Source organism: Dipodomys merriami, unplaced genomic scaffold (assembly GCF_024711535.1).
Source record: "Dipodomys merriami isolate MVZ:Mamm:240054 unplaced genomic scaffold, mDipMer1.0.p SCAF_17, whole genome shotgun sequence".
Lineage (NCBI taxonomy): Eukaryota > Metazoa > Chordata > Mammalia > Rodentia > Heteromyidae > Dipodomys > Dipodomys merriami.
The window spans coordinates 3,284,480-3,295,539 of record NW_027203048.1 but is presented as its reverse complement, the minus strand read 5'-3'; positions in this window follow the sequence as shown (position 1 = coordinate 3,295,539).

Below are 11,060 nucleotides of genomic sequence, written 5' to 3'. Positions count from 1 at the left end.
CAGCCATAGAAGTCCCTCAGCGACGTCTGGTTTTGATGTATTGCTGAAGGATACGATCAGGCCTGGAGAACGGATTTTTTTTTTTTTTTTGCCAGTTTGAGAGAAAGGTCATGTTTTTAATTTAACTTAATTTCCTACACCAAAGAGAATTTTCAGTAGGATATTCGACTTTTGCACCTTTAATGAGACCAGATGCTCGGGGGCCTGCAGCAAACTGATTTTCTAGTTTACACGTGTGTTCCTGTGCTTTCTAAATAGGGCATGCGCAGTTCATTAAGGACAGCATTCTCATTTGAAGTTTCTTCCCTCCCTCACTCCCTCCCTCCCTCTCTGACTTCCTTCCTTCCCCAACTTGCTTCTTTTCTATCTTGCAGTCCTTTCTTCCTGCCTTCTTCCCTCCTAGTCCTTCTCCTTCTTAGTGTTATCCTTCATTCAGTACTGTACGTAGTGCTTTTTAAGCATATGTTTAATTTCCCTTTGTCAAATGAAGATCTCTGATGTGGTGAGTTGAAGGAAGAAGTTTAAAAGAAATTATGTAGAAAATGCAAAGTCAAAGAACAAAGTGACTGAACGTTCTGAATCTCTGAAAGTTGATTATCTGTGCTCAAGTTCGGTTGGATTATTTACTCATGGTAAACTCGGTAATTTTTTTGGGGGGGGGATGGGAAGAGCTATTTTATGTAACTGATCACTGGTCTATATTTATTTATCTTAAAGTTGCTGGATTAATTTGATATTTAATGACAAGTATAGATTCAAAAGGGCATATATATATTTATATTGTTCATAGAAAGAAAAAAATATGTTAAATATTGGTTATCAATGCCTATGTGTACAATGTCATCCGAACCCCTATATGTTGGGGTTATCAGTTTGTGTCTTTTGGAGGTGATTAGTTTATAAAAGTAGAAACCCACATGAATAACTTACTGTCCTTATAAATGAGATTCCAAAATGCTAGCTAGTCCTTTCCAGGTTCAAAATCCAGAAGTCACCATCTGATGATATTGGAATCCTGACCTTAAACTTTCCTGTCTCCAGAACTGTGAGAAATAAGTCCCTTCCTATTGTTTGTAAGTCACCAAGTCTAATGTGTTTTGTGATAGTAACCTGAACAGATGAAGACAGGTTGCCTCTGCAGACTTTTATCTAAGGTATAGGTCTCAAAATGGGATAGCAAAGTTATGTGTGCTCAACTTTATATCCAACTGCTTTCTAAAACTTAATGGAATTCATTTATTTCTGACTGGAACAGTAGAGAACTTTAATTTCTCTACTTCTCTGCTAATAAGTGGTATTGTCAGACTTCAAGATTGTGTCAAAATAATGAGTGTAAAATATAATCTTCTGTTGTTTGAACTTGCAACTTATGAAATTGATTGATTGTATACATGTTGACAGTTATGTGAGCTGTCTCTTAGGAAAAGTGCCTGTCCCCTGGAAAAAGAAAATCATATTGTGTTGGGTCAATGATTACCTAGGAGATTTGTTTCTTTTGTAGTCTCGGTCAATGTTTCTAAAGTTTTAGTGAGCAACACCTGGAGAATATTTGCCTACAACACATTCCTGAGCCCTATTCCCAGGTAGTAGGTATGGTAGGACGGAGTCAAAAGTTTCCCTTTCTTACAAGATAGAGGCTATACTAATGTGGTTTGTTTGGAGGCCTTAATTTGATCAGTACTGTCGTAGATGAAAGTTTTAAAACGAGCAGAATCTATTTACATGTTTACTGTAACTGAAGCTTTGAAAGTGGTTGTTTTGTGGTTTCAGTCGAAATTATAATTTATATTATTAGCATCCTTTAAGGCCACTGCTTATTTCTTACAAGGAATTGGCATATTGGGAACCCACTATTATAGTCAGATTTTTGTCCCTTGTAAAGTCAATTCACATCATTTTCAGGAAGTATATGCCAAGTGAATAAAAAAGTTAGGAAAAACAATCCCCAAATGATTGGTGGGTGGAAGGTTCAGGTGAATGGGGGCTTCAGGTTGACCCCTCATACATCCTTCTGCCACATTTCATCCAAATGCTGGAAACTGTAATCTCTCTGACTTTCTGCTACAATTCACTGGCAGCATTGGGACCACCCTGTCTTAGGTTGCGAAGTGAGAAATTCTGAAAGCAATCGAACACTGTAAATTTTCACAGCAGTTCAGCAGAAAGCTGTTGGGCACAGATGTTTCTGTAATTGTGATATGCTGGGAACATTCTCTGGGCTCCAACACAGAGGGCCTGTGCCTCCCTCTCCACCTGGGTGCCTCAGTGGGCGAGTCTCACTAGATTGAAGCTATAATGAAAACCACGTGCCTATCTTAAAAGAGCGAAGCCTGATTCATGTCCCAGATCCAGTCTTTCTTTCCATTCAGCCCAGATCATTTCTTCCAGAGCTGGGCTCGGTGATGGTTGACCCTTCTGCTTATACTCCGAAGTTGAAATGGCTTTTGGCTACTTGTCCAAAATGGGAATAGCATCTCACGTTTGCTGCTGGGTGGAGCCGCAGCGGCCTTCCAGCTGCTCTTTGATGGGCTGTAAGGAAAGAATCAGGAAAAGGCTTTGGTGGTGTGAAAGAATATGACTCTTCCAAATGACCTCCGTGTGATCCGGGTCACTACCAACATTTAAAAATTCACAGAAGGATTTTCAAACTTGTGACATATTCCTTCCAAATGGAATTGTCTTTCAGGATGTAATAACCCTGCCTCTAGCCAGCCATCAGCCTCATTTCCACCCCAGGGGAACAGGAGGGGGACTATGAATAGCACAGGGGAAACATCTGCCTTTGTTTGAAACACACACTGCAAAACTGACAAAAGTTCAGTGAACTTGGAACAGTTTTCTTGAACACTTTTAGTTGAGAGGATTTGACCTGTGCATATTGTATTCACCAGTGTAAGGTGGATCGAGGACGGGACATGTAGAACTGTAGAGAAAGGAAGACAATACGGTGTCTGCATTTAAAAGTAAATATTCCTCCTGATCTCTCAGCTCTGTGAATAATGTTTAGAATAAACCACGGTTTTTTATAGTTGTCACTCAACATAAGTGACCAAATTTAAAAAGGAAGTTTACACTGGAATTTAAAATCAAATATTTATCAAGATTATGTTAAGCAAATGTTTCATATGAAAAAGTGGGAGAGTATTTGTTATGTTAGCAGCAACACTAACAGTTGTTTGCATGAGTGTTTCTTATTCTGACTCCCCAGGACTCAATATTAACCACAGCATATTCTCCTATTAAGATATCACCAAACTGAGGAATCAGCTGACTTGCCCAACAACTGAAAAATGGATAAAGAAAAATGTACACACACACACACACACACACACACACACACACACACACACAATACAACTTAGGATATTATTCAGCCATAAAGAAAAATTGAAAAGCATAGATCTGGAGATTATCATATTGGGTAAGACAAGCCAAATTCAAGAAGGCAAATATTGTATAGAAATAAAGTTAACAGTTTAAAATTTGAGATAATTATTTTGCAATGTCCAACACAGACAGGACATTGATATGGAGGTCATTTAAAGAACTCTTGGGAGGGGCTGGGAAGTTGGCTCAGTGGTAGAGCACTTGCCTTGCATGCATGAGGCCCTGGGTTCGATTCCTCAGCACCACATAAGCAAAAAGAAAAAAGCCAGAAGTGGCGCTGTGGCTCAAGTGGTAGAGCACTAGCCTTGAGCCTTGAGCTGAGGGACAGCGCCCAGGCCCAGAGTTCAGACCCCACGACCCGACCCCCCCCCAAAAAAAAAAACTCTTGGGAATCAATATGCAAAGGAGAGGAACCACAGCAGAACCATGAGCCAAGGACATGTATAACCAGATTTCATTATAAAGGGCTAACAGGTGAAAAGATATAGGTGAAAGGCAGAATTAACCACCATGAAATATTATAGTATTATCCCCGCTCTTCTAATTAAAATGACAGAATTTTAGAGTGTCAAGTGTTTGGAGATGCAGGCATATGAAATAACCCTCAAGCTCAGCAGAGGGGAGGGTGAACTGATACAGGTGTTCTGAGAGTAATTTGGCCATCCTTGGTTAAATTAAATACACACAATGCTCTATACTCTGGTACAAAATGCCTCAGCAGATCCCCAGGCATCATATGCAAGGATGGATATCACAGCATTAGTTCTAGTGGAAATGTTAGAGGTAAAGCAGTAGTCCATGATGAAGGGATTCGGTTTCTTAATTTCTCATAGGGAGCTTGAACTTTGGACTTGTGGACAATTCTAGGCAAAGGAGGACCCAAGAGAGGAAATCGGATCTATAGATGTCTTACTCATTCTGAGTACTAGGAAGAAAAGTGTCAGTATAGTGTTGCAATGGGCAATACTGGTTATGCAACAAAATTCTGGTACTTCCATGAACAATTTAGAGAATGCAGTGTGAAAGGCAGTGTGCTGGATCATAACATGGATTTGATGACTGAGTCATCACCTTCATCTAGAGGTCATGATGGAATAATCCGTTACTCTGAGTTCATGGTGATAGTCTTGTTTGCATAAGGAGGAGAAGCATGGCCTTGAGGATAGACTCCCATGTGGAGTGTTCTGTAGGTGTAGGTCAGGTCCATCTTAGACATCGGACAACCACAATCATCTCGCTTCTTTATACTTGATTAAGTCTACAGAGTTTTGTGCCTGGTGTTCTGAGACACCTGGAAGGTGATGTGGCTTTCTTCTGCTTAGGTTCTTCTGGGACACAGGGTCAGGGAAACAGTTGGAAGAACACAGCTATAATGTCCTCTCTAGTCTGTTTGTTGTCCTGTCATCACCATATGTATGCGCTGCCCAACCTTTCTCTTAAAAAGGACAGAGATGTTGGGGCTCTAGTGAATCACACTCTAAGCATCTAAGTCACAATAATCAATTAGGACTCTGTGTCACTAGGACAATGATTGCTATGAATCAGTGTTCTTTGCATAGGCTTGTTGAGAGATCCATTAGGAGGGGTGTGGACTCTGCTTTCTCTCATGAATTATCCTAGCAAGAAGCAACTTGCCTTTCACACCCACAGCACTTGAGCCTTTGAGTCACAGATTGCTAGTGGGATGAGAGAGGACCTCTGGGATTCAATGAGATCTGCCAGAGAGCAGGTAGCCGATGGAGTTAAATATGTAGCCTAGAGCAAAGTAAAAACAAGGATCCTGTACAAGGATGAGATCCATGATGGGGTGGAGTATAGGAAGCAAGTTCTTTAGGAGTGTTGTAAGTGAATAGGGGCAATTGGCTACTTTAAGATGAGCTGTGATGAGTTTGACCTTGAACAGGGAAGAGGTACCCCGAACTTTCATGAATGAAATTCTCTTGCATGTTTAAGGCACAAGGCAAGGGATGACACTTCAAGTGGCCGTGCCTTGGTGTGTATCCTTCCTGCTAGGTCTCCAGTACAGTCTTGTGTGGCTGCTGCTATCTCTCTGCTGGGAGATCTCATGGCTGAGTTTTGGAAGGAGGGTGCTGTTGCTCTGTTGGAAGGTTTGTTGCTATAGACATCTACACTCAGTGGAATTCCAGAAGAAGACTAACCACTGGAGTATAAAGATTCACCCTGGACTTTCAATAGGTGTAGTCTGCCTGTCCTGATCTGTGGCTTTAGCCTCTACCATCTGCAGCTCCTCCTTTGGGCTCTAGTCTGGCCCTGCAGAGGCAGGAAGAACCAAATGTGCCTTGCTCTTAACTCCCTCTTCACACCTGATAAGGCCTATCCTTGATACCCTCCCAGGTCTGGATCAGGCTCCCCAGAGATGACCCTTGGGCAGCTATATGTCTCTCTCCCTCAGATCAATATGGCTACACCCTTGGTACTTAAGATGGCTGGGCCTGTATACAATACCTGTCATTTAATGTACATATCACAATCCATTCTAAGAAAATTAGCATGCCAGTTTTAGAGATGAGAAAACTCGGGTTTAGAAATCCTAGGTTGCACTGAGAGAGAGCGATGGAAGGGGTGACATTGTCCAAAAAGAAATGTACTTTTTACCTGACTTATGTAACTATAACCCCTTTGTACAGCACCTTTATAATAACAAGAAAAATAAAGAAATCCTAGTTTGTCTATGGTCACAACATCAGTGACACAGCTGGGGCTTTGTCTTGAATCTGTTGATTCTATTTTTTTTTTCCTTTCTTCTATCCTTTTAAGCTATTTGATGGGTGGATTATCTTCTTTTTAACTTACTTCTTCTTTTTCTTTCTCCTCTTCCTCCCTCTTCAACTTCTTTGTCCTAGAACTTGAACTCAAGGCCTAGGCACTGTCCCTGAGGCTAGTGACTTGACATATAGCTTCACTTCTGTCTTTTTCGATAGCTAATTGGAAATAAGTCTCACAGACTTTCTTGCTGGGGCTGGCTTCCAACAACATTCCTCGGATCTCAGCTTCCTGAGTAGCTAAAATTATAGGCATAAGCCACTGGCACTTGGATTTACTCTTTAAATTTTCTTATTCTGCTTCTTTATTTCTTATTTTATAATTCTGCTCCTTCCTTCCTTCCTTCCATCCTTCCTTCTTTCCTTCCTTCCTTGCTTTGCTTTCTTTTTCCTTTCTTTCCCTTTTTCTTTTTTCTTATCTTTCTTCCTCCTCCCTTCCCTTTCCCCTTCCTTTGCCTTTTCCTCTCTTTGTACTACCCTCTCCTCCCCCTTTCCCTCCCTTCTACTTCCCTTTCCCAGTCCATCCTCCCTCCTTCCCCCTTCATTTTCCCTTTCTCCTTCCCCCTTCTCCCTTCTCTTTTCCCTTCTCCTTCCCTTTCCCTCCCTCCTACTAAGTGAGAAAAAGTTCTTTATAGGCTATTTAAATGTGTACTTTTATGACAAGAGTATTTCTGACTCTATGCCATGCTCTGTGCTGGGTGGTTTTTCATGCACTTACTACTGTTATTGCTATCATTATTTGCCTCAGACTTGAACTTAATGGAATAAACAAAGCAAAGAACCTATTAGAGAGCACTTGTGAAATAAGATTGGAGAATTTGCTTTTATAGGAGAAGAAGTAAAGGGAAGTATTTGCCACCAGGGTAGGGATTTATTTACTCTGCTGGTGATTCTCAGATTACACTTAAGAGCTCTATGCCTCTGGAAAGCGCTCCAAGATTCTATGTACATGGATGAGACATTGGCACTTTGAACAGAGCCAGGGGGATGATTTCTGTGAATGTTCAGGTCACTCATCTTCAAGGAGATCTTAGGCTGCATACGAAGAAAGCCCTGGTATATGAAAGAACATCGATGACATTCAATAGCACATGGAGAATGAATGGTTCCTCGAAGAGCTGTGTTCTGGAAGACACGTTCTGGACACAATCTGTGTGATGAATAGTTCATGTCCTCTGGTTTACATATTCTCAGTGCCTTGTGTATATTCTTTGCCTCCGGAGTGCTTTCTGGCCCTGCTTTAAGGATCAAAGACTCAGCCTTATACTCTAAGTCATGTGTGGATAGAGGACACTACAGGGTTTATTTTAAAGAATGGGGTGGAACAATGAGGGCAATAATAAGTTCATGGTATTTAATCCTCCCATGACTGGATTTCCTCTTGGGCTTTTGTAAAAACAATAAAATAATACATGTACAGCATTGAGCTCAGTGGGTAGTATATACTAGGCCTTTGATACGTGCAATTTTATTACTAATAGATTTTGATTTTTAATACCTGTTAGGCCCAATGTCTCCAATTGGATATTCCACAAGTTCAATCCCCATTTGGCCACTTGCCTCTCCTAAACAAGCTCTTTTTAGGAGACACCGAAAGTGATTTACAGACTCATTCTTGCCCTGCCTGAAGTACCCCTTTGAAAGAGTCTGTCTGTTAATCTTCACAATAAGTTTGTCAATCACTATTATTTCCAGTTGACAGCTGAGAAAACTGAGGTTCATAGAGGTTAGACTGCATCTCAGAAATTGACTGGTCAGATCAGAAGCAAGTCAACCCATGCAGCTTGACTCCAGGCCTCGACTCTATCACCACCATCCGGTGGAATCTCTCTCCTGTTTTCCCATCACAAGGGAGCTTACTTATTGTATAGGCCCAGATCTGATACCTTGCCTATGATATTTCCCTGATGACTCTTCCTCACTCTCAAGCCACTCTGTCAGATGAGTCATTCCACAGGGATTTGCTCATTTTAATAATAGAATTTAGCCAGGCACTAGTGGCTCACACCTGTAATTCTAGCTACCCAAGAGGACAAGATCTGAGGACTGTGGTTTGAAGCCAGCCTGGGCAGGAAAGTCCTTGAGACTTGTATCTCCAATTAACCACCAAAACACCTGGAAGTGGAGCTGTGGCTCAAATGGTAGAGTGCTAATCTTGCCCCAGAAAGATCAGGGACAGCACCCAGGCCATGAGTTTAAGCCCTAGGATCAATACACAAAATTAAAATAATAAAATAGAATTGAATATCCCCTATTAGAGTTCATTTTTGTGCAGCCCTTTGGTTCTGTATCAAATGTATTCTCTAGAAATTCATGTCAGATCCCTGATGGCCAGTTTCACTGACCTTGGAGTTATAACCTTTATATAGGTAAAACCAAGGTTTAACAAAGGGTTAAGGGTGGCACTATGATCAACAGGATCTGGGTCCCCAGACGAGATAACCACTTTGCTCTCTTACCATATAAGTACACAGCAAGAGAGTAGCAGAAAGAGAACCACTTACAGAGATGAACCCTTCAGGACCTTGATGTGGGAATTCTAGCCTCCTGAATAACTTGTCTTATTTTTCCCTACTTAGTCTGTGGTATTTTGTTAAGGAGTAATCAAGCTCTTTCTTTGCTAAATGAGTCTTTTATTTAAATGTGGCCTTCTGACTTGCAGGGATTCCTCTCAGTAGCCATGTGCTCCCAGTATCGGGCTTCAAACTTATGGTCAAGAATTCAATGTACAATCGCACAAAATTAAGAAAAGTAAGAGAAGTGGGGGTGAGAATGTTGAACGGGGTGACACAGATCAAGATGCCTTGTATTCATAACTGCTTTGTTAAGTGACACCCCCTTTGTACAACTACTTAAAGCTAATAGTAAAACAAAATGAAGAAGTTTGGCACAGAGAAGGCTCTTGGAAAGAATCTGAGTTTGTGGAATTATTCTTTATTGTACTCTCACAGACCTGGATCCCAGGATCCTACAGCAACAGGTTGATAACAAAGCAAACTCCTTGCCTACTGCCTACATCCTGTTCTCTGGGCCCCCTGGGACTCTGGAGGTGGAGCAGTCTTTTCTGCACACACCTTCCATTGCCTGCTGATTTACTGCCTTCTCCAGGAAGACTGTCATCTCCTCTGGCCCTCATTAAGTCCCCCTCAACCCCTCCTTTGCTCTGAGCCAGCAGCTGCCACCCTGACTGCATGGGCTGAATTTATGACAAGGAATCATCAGCTTAGTAGGGACGGGACGGGGTCCTTTTCCCATCGCATGCAGAATGTAGTGGAGCAACATTGCAGGCTCTCATAGCTACTGAGCACAGCCACGTTGTCATGATGAAAATTTTCTGACTTGAGGAATCATTTGGATGCGTTTCATTCTGATAAGAAATAACTGGAAGATTTTCGGGACCTGAATATGAATTTAACTCTTTCAGGCTCCACTTGGCCTCAAAGTGTCTTCTGGTCAAGCTTGGGAAGCTTCAAATGGTAACGTGTCCAAAACAATTTGCTCTATCAAGATCCTAGGATAGCTTTGGATTTAGCTCACCTGTAGCTTCATTGGAAGCATCTAGAAGAAAAGGTTTTGCTTTAGTTGAGTTTCAGTGCTCCTGAGCTGCTCAGCCATCAAATCTGAGGGTATATTGGGTTTGGGAGGGATAAGATAAAGGCAATTAGACTCTGCTGCAGATCATAAAGACTTTACCAAATCAACTTCTCAAAGTTTTAAATATAAGCTTCTACTTGATTAAAAAAACAAAAACAAAAACAGACACACTGAAAAAAATGAGTTAGATATGAGACAAGAGAAGACCCACAAGGAAGGGGAAACTTTTTGAGAAAGGAAGAAGGAAAGAAGGAAGGAAGGAAGGAAGGAAAGAAGGAAAGTAGGAAGGAAGGAAGGAAACGTAGATGGCTCTTGAGGAACAAGGTAGCAATTCTGTGTGCCCTCTTAAGGGACCAAGATCATTGGGGTCCAGAAGTGACTTCCTGATTACTTAGGGTTGGCTCTAAGCCCCAATAGCTTTCCCTACCTTATTTTAATTCTTCTTGGTGTTCCACAGAGTGGGAAAACCAGGTCTTGACTTCAATTCTTTTGACACCCAGGCCTGTAGTTTTCCACAACACATATGGCCTCAGTTTTCACTGGCTCCCTGGCAGCCATGCTATGATTTTTATGCGCCTCTGGTCAGATATTTCTGTTCACTGGGCTAAGGACTCATTACACTCCACTTTAGTTTAAAACAACAAAACAAAGCAATCTTAAATTTTGGTATGCCATTCCTCTCCACCTCTCATCCTCTGTCTTTCTGATTTGTTCCAGAATGCCTCTGATTCATTTTTTTGGTGGTATTTAATAAATTTAGCTTGAGGTTGAATTCATAACAATATTTGGAAGCTACCTTAATTTTATAATTAAAGATGAAATGACTCATCCAACCTTCTCTTTCTTTCTGTATGAGTAATCGGGCATGAAAACAAATCTGTGCTATTAAGTGGTATTTATTTAATTATGATTTGCTGTAGAGCTGTTTAAGAGGAGGTCATTAGGTTAAAACCATTGCGCTCCTGCTCAGAGCGGAAGAGGTTTTTTGTGCTGACTTACATTTGGGTGTGCTTTCTCTTGATGCTGAGCTAACACAGCCGTGTTTACATTACACACATTCTCAAGCTGCTGACATTATTTTTTGTTCCTCCAGAAGGAAAAAAGATGCAACACAGATAAATGAGTCTATTTGATGTGATAGGTCAGGTCAAACTGGATCGATGGTTAATACTTTCCACTTGAATTAACTGCAGTGTTTTCCTGTCCTTTCTACTTGTTCTTACCCCTAAATCATTGAAGAAACCACCAATCATTTCAGTAGACCTAGAGCCTTTGGAATGTCTACCAAGTCTTTTA